Raw genomic sequence first — 12,026 nt, forward strand, 5'->3', positions numbered from 1 at the left:
GCAAGAGATACCCATTAGTCTGGTATATGACCAAGTAGCGTTAGCCGCAAAGATTGTAGGCTAGACAGCCTGTTGGATTGTATAGAGGAAGAATATAGCCAGTCCAAGTGACTATGTAATTAAATGGACCTATGTAGTCCCTAGCCGGATTGAAAATCATTTGTCATGGCGGACGTTTTCGCGTCAGCCCCCGGACCAGACAATCTGAAGTGTATCCGAATACCCGCAAAGTTATGAAAAACCGCGGTATGCATGTAAACCAGGCGTAGGGGTCATAAGTGCTTGAACAGACAAGTACCCAACTAGTTATGTTATATTACATGGATAGTAAGAAACATCTTCCAGAGAGAATAGTTCCGTTAGGGGTTCCTTTCCCTGGGCGTGCATCCATCGATGTGCATGTCTGAATTGCAAACAGAAGCGCGGGAAACAAAACATCTGGGGATTCACGTTGTGATAATTGAAAACATCTTTAGTTCATCGACCGAATATTCCCTTAAGAATGCTAGCTTTTGGCTTCATCCAGTCTGAGGTACACATCCGGCTGAACCGACAGTAACAATCGCAGAGGTGCTCCCCTTATGCCCTAGCCGAATTAATGGGAACGTAAGGCATCAACACAAGAGCCAGGCAACCCAGCATGGCCAAAACTTAAGTCATATCGATGCATATAATGGTGAAGAAAAGGCACATATGGAAAGATAACGCATATGTGGCTGGCAGGAAGCCATTAAAGTAGTTATATTTAGCTTCCATATAGGAAGCCCCTAGGTATAGTGTGCACGCATAGTGCGACCGGAGTGATCAAAGCATCCGTACAGTTTTTAAGGCAAAGAGGGCGAGAAAGAAAGAAAGAGAACATAATTGAAGAAGCGGAGGTAAGGAGACGAACACTGAGTTTGGCACTACACTACAAAAAATACACTTCCGTGATGATACGTGTTTGTCATAGTAGGTCGCGTTTTTTGTCATGCGTGTACATCCATGACAAATTTATGACAGAATCAAGATAGTCATACCTGTGCTGTCGTAGAAGTGTTCCATGACATTACCAAAATTATCATCACGGAAGTGTCCACTTCCATGATGATAAATCACGCGTCACAGAAGTGATTTCGTCAAGGGTGACCGACACGTGGCATCCATCTTAACGGAACACCGTTAAGCTATCGGGTCGGGTTTTGGATCCGATAACCCATTAACACACCCGACCAATGGGGATTTTCCACGTGTAAAATCATCATTGGCTGGCGAAAACACGTGTCGGCTCCTCGTTGGGATAGATGTCATCCACTCATTGGACAGAAGGTGCCTATGATACTTCGAGACATGGCACGACCCAATAGAGGCCCATTCCTATGAAAAGGCCGGCCCATTTTACTTGGTCAAAAGGTGGCGGGCCGGCCCATTGAAAGCCTGTTAACAGCTTGTTCCCATATAGCCCATGTACAGCTCGCTAACCCAAGGCCCTTAAAGCCCTATCTGAATTAAGCCCAATAGCGTCAACTGAGCCATCCAATATGATTCCAGCCCGTTTTCACTTCTGGCCCATGTATGGCCCATGACGTCTTTCGGCCTATATGAGGCCCTTTGTAACTCTTGTCCTATTAACGCCCTGTGGTGAAACTGGCCCGTAATGAATAGTGTATCACTTTACACCCATTAACGGCCTGTTGTGAAACTGGCCAGTAATGAACAGTGTATCACCTTATACCCATTAACAGCCCATTATTCCGTTGGGCCGATTCCAGCCCATTTATCTTTCGACCTTCTCAGAGCCCATTTATTCTTGGGCTCATTTCTAGCATTCGTTTACTTACGGCCCGTTACCGTCGTTTTCTGCTTGTGGGCCAAATTCAGCCCGTGGATACAGTCGGCCCGTTTGTGGTTCGTTAATACGTTGGGTCGTTTTCGTAGCGTCATCAAATTCGGCCTATTAACGATGACCCGTTATGGTCGTCCCATGAATGAATGATTCCAACTCTAGCCCGTTTACGGCCATAATGCGGTCTGTTTGGCCATGTTTGGCCAATCGATCATACGACCCGCATAAGGCCCATTGATGATACGGCCCACAGAAGGCCCATTGTTTCTATGGCCCGTAGAAGGCCCACTGTTTCTACGGCCCATAGGAGGCCCAGTGTCACTACAGTAACTATTAGCCCATGGTTATTCTGGACTAGTATTAAAAAAATAGGTTAATGCAGCCACTAGCGGACCACGGAAAAAGAACTGCAATGACTACAAGCAAACAAATAAACAAGACAAGGAAATATATAAGCAAGCCACTAACGCTAGGCTATCATGGCTATTACACATATTACATCCACTGGGCATCAAAGTTCGCCACTAGTGCAAATATAGGGAACAAAGCAGCATATCATATACACTGGTTGTCAAAGTTGGCGACCAGCGCAAATAAACGCCACAGCAAAACAAATCCAGAACTGAATCCACTTCAGAAGATCTCAAGAAATAATATCCTGGGTACCCAAAATGTTGGCAAGATGCTTAGCAGCTTATTAACTTTCTCTTGTTTGGCACTTAAATCCTACAGCGCTTGCTATTGCACCAGGAAATATGCATCTGAATTATGGAGGGACTTCCTCAGTCCTTCGGCTTCCTGTCGCAGCACATCTGATCGATGTCTTTCAACTTGAAGTTGAGACTCAAGAAGACGAACTGATTCAGGCAGCGAGTTCGAAGAGCTCGTGCCAGCAATAGTGGCCAGTAACTCGAACACTACATCAAGACAGGACTTTTGGGTTCCCTCACTATCGTCAAGATAGTTTTTATCAGCTTTCTTGGAGACCAACAGGGATGTCTCACTATCTTGAACCTTATCTGTATTACTTCCTTTACCATTGGATAACGTGGTACTGTTCTCCAATATTTTGTCCGCATTCTAAAAGAGAAACAAGCAGACACATCACATGTTTACCATGTTGTATATGAAACTCATTTTGGTAAATGAGTTCAGTAGTAAAGTGGAATTCTAGTTTTTGTTGCCAAATCAAGATAGAGACACAGTTCAAATAATATTTGTTCAAGACAAAGCAGAATTGACAGAATATAAGTTTGGGAAACAATAGAGCAATAACACAACTTGTACTGTGCATGACATGAGAACATAACTGTTTATTCAATTGAAACTGAAATCAACATAGAGCGGGTTACAACAGCAAACCAGTTAAAGAAACAGGTTTAAAACATACCTGTTGCACCATTGGAGTTTCAATTCCATCCTTCAAATTTGAAAATAGTTGGTATTGTAAATACAATAATGCAAGGGCAAAGCAGTATGAACCATAGCTACAGAACCTGACCTGAGAACAAATCTTCTTCTCCTTTAAGCGTTGAGTTGGGACTCGGAGTGGTTGTCCTCGTGCTTTGGGCACTGCAGTTCCCTTACTACCTGCTCACGTTTGGGTGCTTTGTGGTGGAGACGGTGCTGTGTCAACTAGAACTGGGTTACTATCTACCAGGGTTGGGGTTAGAAGGGGTGTAGCTGGTTCTTTGTCTAGCTGGGTAGGGGTACAATCTGTGAGAGTCTGGGTTATGTGTGGTGGATCTGGTCTTTGGGCAAATACAACCGTGGTTCTATCTGCATCAACTGGTAGCACTATCTTTTCTGAAGACCGTGTTGTTACTCCCTTAGATACTACCATCACCCTCTCCAATTCAAATGGCTGATAAACAAGAAAAGTAATTGAAAGTATAGACATTGTATGATAGACAGGTGCAATGGATAGTGGGGAATAAAAGAGGGCATGAAATAATTCATATTTTTGTTGTCTAACCAAATAGGATAGCATGACACAATTTCACATATATGATGGCTAACTAAACAGGATAGCATGACACAATTTCACATTATGATGGCTAACTAAAAAAGATGGAAAGACATAACTATATAATGTGTTTATTAAATAGGTTGGCATGCCATAATTCACATACATTCACAGATAGAATGACATAATTCAAAATATGATGACTGTAAACCCTAAACAGGATGAGATGATATAACTATATGACGTCTTTATTAAATGGGTTGCTATGCCATAATTCAGATATATGATGTGTATGTACAATGTAAACATGATGGCATGATATAATTCAAATATATGATTTATATAGTAAGCAAGTAAGCAGATGGCAATCCATATATGATGTAAAAACTAAGCAATGCAAGGCAACATGCATGACATGGGTAATCTAACCCTGCCAAGTTTGAGCATAGACCTCAGGGGGGAGATAGGACTGGTCATCAGTCTTTGAATCCTCCTCTGAGGAGCTCTCTGTATCCAGCAAGATGTCTGCTTCAACAGGTAGCATTGTCTGCTCTGAATACCTTGTTTTCACTCCAGATACTTCCATCACCGCTTCAAATGGCTGATGCACATGAAGACTAGTTGAATATACAAACGTTATCGACAAATGGAACACGTAATACAAAAAAATGATAGCATGATATAATTCACATACACGATGATTGGCTAAACAACATGGCATTGCAAAATTCACATATATAATGCCTTTACAACAAGATAGCATTGTATAATTCACATATATAATGTCTTGCAACAAGATGGCAATGCATAATTCACATATATGGTAATTAGACACTGAACAGGTGGCATTCACACAAAGCATGTCTAAACTAATCAAATGACATAGCAATCCAAGACACCATATGCACGATATGAGCAACATAACCCTGCCAAGTTAGAGCATACACCTCGGGGGGGGGGGGGATAGGACTGGTCATCTGTCTCTGAATCCTCCTCTGAGGAGCTACCCGTAACCAGCGCGATATGCGCTTCGTCAGATAGCATAGTCTGCTCTGAAGACCTTGTTTTCACTCCAGAATTTGCCATTACCGTGTCAAATGGCTGATGCACACGAAGAGCAGTTGAATGTACTAACATTGTTGACAAATGTAATATGTAACAAAAAAAGATGGCCTGATATAATTTACATATAAGATGACTGGCTAAGCAGGATGGCATTGCAAAATTCACATATATGATGCCTGGCTAAACAAGATGGCATTGCATAATTCACATAAACGATGAATAAACTAAACATATGGCATTCGCACAAAGGATGTCTAAACTAAGTAGATGACGTATTTGATATATAAAGTAAGCAATGCAAGACACTATATGCATGATATAACCAACATCAGCATGCAAGTTATAGTGAAGACCTTAGGGGGTAAATAGGAATTGTCTTCTCCTTCTGAATCCCCCTCAGAACAGATATCTTCGTCTCGATTACAATCCTAAATGCATGGAGGGGGGCTACCTTCGCACCTACCATGGAGCGACATCTGCATGAAATTTTATTGCTACGCGAGGCTCGTCTCTTTTGCTCTACATGTTCAATTCCATTGTTTACAATAACTGTCATGCATAGGAATAAAACATAGTGAGATTATGTAAGGAGTGCATGCAGAAATCCAGAGTGATGGTAGCAACCTGTGGATAGACCCAAAACCAATAATAGCAGGCAGATAATGGCTTCAGTTAAAAATACAGATAATGGCTTCTTTACTGTTTGTTTCCCACCCAACATCAAACTCATAGTAGACACCAGAGATTAACCAGGTAGTAGATAGATACTATTGATTGCGGCCCCAATATGTACCCCACAACCATTTAAAAACTCAAGTTTGACCATTAGTTTGGAGCTGACTCAGAGTCTAATCAGTGAATGGGACGATAAAGTAGCATGTAATATTAAGCGATGCATAACATAAGCAGACACGAAAGAGTGCGACCTCTCTTGCAGACCAGTGTAGTCCTCGAGATCATCTGCTCGGTTGATGATGGTAATGCAGATTTCATGGCTGCGGGCAGCGGGGAAGAAGATCTAAGGTGGCGAAAGACAGTCTAGAGGCCGGATCCCTGCTGTGCTGGACCCTTCTGTCGTTGGAGCAGCTGAGCTGGGGTGGACGACGGCGCATGAGGAGCGGGACAAACCACGCAAGGTTTTCTTTGACACCTATCTATAAGAGCAGTAATTCTGTAAGGGCTCGTTTGAGTTGGAGGATTCCAACAATGCAGGGATAGGAAATAGATAGGAATACGATAGGAATGCACGTGCAAAATAGAGAATTTAAAAACACAGGATTTCTGCCAATCTGGGTGTTTGATTCACAACAATTGGAAGATCACAGGATGCAAAGAAGCATGGTGAGATTAAGTCAAACCACAAGAAAATGTACGGTTATAATGCTATTATGCTACTATATCTTAGTGTAGTGCTTCATGAATAGGAATTTGAAAAGGAGGACAAGTGAAAATTAAGATTCCTACATTTTTTTTCTTTCAAGGAGACACTAAAGGAAAAAATCCGTGTGCTCAGTGGACAATATATATAACATGTAGAGTAAAAAAGAGATGCAACAAGTGTACAACCTCTTTGGCGAAGCCATGTTGATCTCAACATGATTGGGTTGTCCGGTGAGGCTGCTCCGGCTGACTTTGCAGTCGGAGGAGGCGAAGAAGATCTTAGGCGTCTGGAGATGGAGCCCGAGGTACTGCTCCGCTGTGATGGAGGGTTTCGTCGTTGGAGCAGCTCTGGTGAGATGTACGACGACGAGACTGAAGCAGGACAAGAGAGACAATGAACAATCTTAACCTGAGTGGAATTCTATTCGCATCTCCAATACATGACGTAAAATACATAACCACAAAGTGCTAGATGGAAAATACATCAGCCGCCCATCTCTGAACTTAACTGTCGAAACTGAACTTAACTGTCGAAACTGAATTTTGTTGTCGAAACTGAATTTTGCTGTCGAAACTGAATTTTGCTGTCGAAACTGAACGCACTAGGAAGGTGAGGCTACACGTCGGTCGACTGACTTTTTCATCTCTGGTCAGTCGATTTTGTAGCCGTTGGATACAAAATCAAGGGCCTGTGGTTCATCTTCAACCTCCACCCCCCTGAGCCGCCAACCACCACCGGCCAAACAGCAGACCCCGCCGCCCGCGGCCGGCGGTGCGCCGCCCCGCCCGCCCCGAAAGCACTCCCCACCGCCGGTCCGCCGGCGCCCCGGCCATCCCTCTAGGCCCCCCCCCGTGCCGAGCTTTTTCTCCGGCGATCCCCATGCCACCGCCCCGACTCCGCCAACGACCACCGCCCCACCCTGAACCCTAAGATAGATAGTGGGGTACCTCTCTGGCGAGCCCCCCTCCCCGCTGCGGCTGGTTCTTCCTTCACCCCGGCGACTGACCCAAAAGTCGATTCAGTTGATTGAAGTGTAGCTCAATCGGAGCAGCATGGCAAGCAAGAGCAAGAGCGAGAGCAGCATCGCGAGCAAGAGCAATAGCAATAGCAAAAGCAAACCAGGCAGGGGACCGAGAGCAAGAGCAGAGCAGCAGCGCGAGAGAGAGAGCTAAAGCAGCAGCAGCTCCTACTGATGTGGACGTCACCGCCGATGGAGCGACACCGTGGAGGAAGTGCCCGGTGACGCCGCCGTGCATGGAGCCGCGCCGTGTCGGCTCGGGACCGAGCGTCGGCAGCACCATGAGATCGAATCAAGAAGAAAATGCGGCAATTGGTGTAAAACCTCTTTGGTGGCGTCGATTAGGCCGCAGCTTCATCGGAGGAAACGGCCATGATGATGCTCTTCCGGTAGTCCAGGTGAAGACGGCGGTGTGGGAATGGAGGTGGCACGAAAGACGAGGGGAACATCGGGGCAGCTCCTTGGAGGTGGAGGACAGGGTGGCTGAACCGGCGGGACCACGAGATCGACGACAGATCCTCATCCGGTATGGTGGATGAGGGACGTTGAGGTGTTGCTGTGGACGACGTCGTCGGGGAAGAGGCTCCGGCTGGGAGGCAGATGGAGCAGGGTGTGGGGCTTCATCGTGGGTTTTCGCGGCCTCGGTGTATGAATGGGTGGGCGGATGGGATGGCAGTGGGGAACCATGGCTTAGGGACGCACTTGTCCGAAATGTGGGGTAAGTTACGAAAGTACCCCCACCGATTTGAGGCGCTTCTTTCGGTTCAGGGGTACCACGGGCATTTCGCGTGTCGGGATTTCACAGGAGGTGGGAGTTTTCGCGCGCGTTGTAATTTCGGAATAGCAAGGCGCGGGTTGAGATGGAGGGAGTTGTCGGAGCACGACGAGACAAAGATATATTTCCGGACAAGCCTAACGTGTACTGTACCAAATCAATGCGCACTACAAATGTCACTCAAAACTTTGAATTCATGTTATGTTCAATTAAAATATTTCTCTACATGTATAATGCGTGCAACCTAATACTCAAATGAACATTTTAGTGCATTCCAAACGTATATACTACCGCTTCAATATGAACTAAATTTGAATTCGTTTCTCTATTTGAATAAGATCTAGAATAATGATTGTTGTGAGTCAAAGCATTTGAATTCGTTTCTCCGTTTTAATAAGATCTACAATCATCATTATTGTCAAGTTAAACCATCGTTTGTGTATTATCTTCACACCACACCACATGGTTAGTCTAGAGTTACATATGAACTATGTGTACTATATGAACTCGAACTCAATTTTTTGAATCCACTTTATTTTGATTTCAAATCACACTACATTTCTAGCTCTAGCTAGATCATCATATTATAAACCATGTCTCATATGTATAAGGTGTTTATCACATTATGTGCCCCGCCCCCTACGCCTACAAGTATTTAGATGTGAGTTGCAAACACCACACATTACGACAAATTCAAATAAAATGTGAGAATGTTCGATACATAGTATTGTTTAGATTGTTTGATATTTAGTTGTAAGCTGCAAACGCCACACATTATCACAAATTCAAATAAAATGTGAGATTGTTTGATGTATAGTATAGTTTAGATTGCTCGGCATTTAGCTGTGAGTTGCAAACACCAGGCATTATCACATCATGGTATAACATGTGCACATCACATGTATCACCGCTATATTCATGCATGCATATGTTTAAAACGCTGTGATCTCCTATTCAAATATATGAATCCGCTTTCATATCAAATTATGATCTTTGTTAGTCTCTTACACCCACACAATCGTCTAACCTATGTAGCTACCACTAACTTTCTCTCATGCATGCACACGCGCTCCTTGCCCTCCCCCTCCCTCGGCATTTTATCCATCGGGCACATTCATTTTTTTCTTTAGGTCGTTCTCCCAGAGTCTCCACAACTCTTTTCCAACACACACCGATCGATGAACCTCTCCAGCGATGCCTGCCTACAACATACAAACACACCTTCAATCTCCTCCTTTATGTGTCCTTGCCTCGTGTCTCTGATACGGTCACACCCACGTGTAAACTCTCGCCCCTCTTTTCATCAATCTCACAACTACACACTCCACCCCCTATCTAGCTAGTAGCCGGGCCTCTCGCACCACCTCCTAGCTCCATTCTCTCTGTCTATCCGTCTCGCCGGGCCTTATTTGCCTCTAACAAATGGACGTACACCGACCGATCTCTTGCTATACATATAGCTAGCTAGGTCCTTATAACTCGTTTTTACCCACGCGTCGATCGATCTACCTCATTAGTTGTGTCTCTCCCTTCCTCCGACAAACAACAATTGATCTACCGATCTAGTTAGATTTGCTTACCAAACACATGGTTCCCCTTCATCATCCATGGATGCGTCCCGATAGATCTATGACGCACATGCACACACAGAAACACATCCCTAGTCTTATTGATAACATTGTAGTTCCACCCTCAGTTTGTCTAGTAGGCCTCTCCCACCATCTTCGAGAAGCAACTCCATCACCCATCCAGCACTCTACCCCTATCCCCCCTCTCTCTCTCCTCTCTCTCTCTGTCCCATCATATTTCCCGTCCTTCAGTTATGTATGGATGTCGACCGATCTCCCTCAAGACATAGCCAGGTCTCTCCTTCTTGATGTCTACTACACAATCTTCTTCTTGTAGACGTTGTTGGGCCTGCAAGTGCACAGGTTTGTAGGACAGTAGCAAATTTCCCTCAAGTGGATGACCTAAGGTTTATCAATCCGTAGGAGGCGTAGGATGAACATAGTCTCTCTCAAACAACCCTGCAACCAAATAACAAAGAGTCTCTTGTGTGCCCAACACACCCAATACAATGGTAAATTGTATAGGTGCACTAGTTCGGTGAAGAGATGGTGATACAAGTGAAAAATATATGGTAGATAAAGGTATTTGTAATCTGAAATTATAAAAACAGCAAGGTAACAAGTGGTAAAAGTGAGCATCAACGGTATTGCAATGATAGGAAACAAGGCCTAGGGTTCATACTTTCACTAGTGCAAGTTCTCTCAACAATAATAACATAGATAGATCATATAACAAGCCTTCAACATGCAACAAAGAGTCACTCCAAAGCAACTAATAGGGGAGAACAAACATAGAGATTATGGTAGGGTACGAAACCACCTCAAAGTTATCCTTTCTGTTCTATCTATTCAAGAGTTCGTAGTAAAATAACATAAAGCTATTCTTTCGGCCCAATCCATCATAGAGTTCATACTAGAATAACACCATAAGACACAAATCAACCAAAACCCTAATGTCACCTAGATACTCCATTGTCACCTCAAGTATCCATGGGCATGATTATACGATATGCATCACACAATCTCAGATTCATCCAACCAACATAAAAGTACTTAAAAGAGTGCCCCAAAGCTACTACCGGAGAGTCAAGAACGTGTGTCAACCCCTATGCATAGGTTCCCAATGTCACGAAACCCGCAAGTTGATCACCAAGACATACATCAAGTGGATCAGTAGAATAACCCATCGTCACCACGGTTATCCCACGCAAGACATACAACAAGTGTTCTCATAAAAGACTCAATCCGATAAGATAACTTCAAAGGGGAAACTCAATTCATCACAAGAGAGCAGAGGGGGAGAAACATCATAAGATCCAACTACAATAGAAAAGCTCGGGATACATCAAGATCGTGCCATAAAGAGAACACGAGAGAGAACACGAGAGAGAGAGAGATCAAACACATAGCTACTGGTACATACCCTCGGCCCCAAGGGTGAACTACTCCCTCATTGTCATGGATAGCGCCGGGATGATGAAGATGGCCACCGATGATGGGTTCCCCCTCCGGCAGAGTGCCGGAACGGGCTCTCGAGAGGTTTTTGGTGGCAACAGAGGCTTGCGGCGGTGGAACTCCCGATCTATCTTCTGTTTTGGAAGTTTTAGGGTTCGTAGGTATATATGGGTGCAAGGTGTACGTCGGTGGAGTTTCGGGGGCCCCACGAGGCAGGGGGTGTGCCCTAGGGGGGTGGGCGCGCTCCCCATCCTCGTGAGCACCTCCCGTATCTTCTGACGTGGGGTCCAAGTCCATCAGGTGGGTTTCCTTCCAAAAATAACTTCTCCAGTTGATTTCATTCTGTTTCGACTGCGTTTGATATTCATTTTCTTCGAAACACTGAAATAGGCATAAAACAACAAATCTGGGTTGGGCCTCCGGGTAATAGGTTAGTCCCAAAAATAATATAAAAGTGTATAAAGCCCATAATCATTTAAAACAGATAGTAATATAGGATGAATGCTTCATAAATTATAGATACGTTGGAGACGTATCAACATCCCCAAGCTTAATTCCTACTCGTCCTCGAGTAGGTAAATGATAAAGAAAGAATTTATAAAGTGTGAATGCTAGAGGTGCACAAGTTTGATCAATGATAATTTCAATCACGTTTACTAGCATCAATATATGTCATAACAGTAGTTCATCTCATAAAACTGTTCACGGACTAGTAACAAGCAATTCACATGTTAAAGCATAAACCATAAACTTTCTTGAAAAATAGCAAACTTCATTCTTAGTCATCAAACAATTGCAATTCATCTTACTTTCAAGAAGAGTCTAGGTCAGAGCTTTGATTTAGCAAACTTCACATACTCAACTATCATATAGTCCTCTACAATTGCTAACACTCACGCAATACTTGTGGTTATGAAGTTTTAATCACACACAGAGAAAGATTGGGGCTTATAATGTTGCCTCCAAACATATT

This window comes from Triticum aestivum, chromosome 1B (assembly GCF_018294505.1).
Source record: "Triticum aestivum cultivar Chinese Spring chromosome 1B, IWGSC CS RefSeq v2.1, whole genome shotgun sequence".
Taxonomy (NCBI): Eukaryota; Viridiplantae; Streptophyta; class Magnoliopsida; order Poales; family Poaceae; genus Triticum; species Triticum aestivum.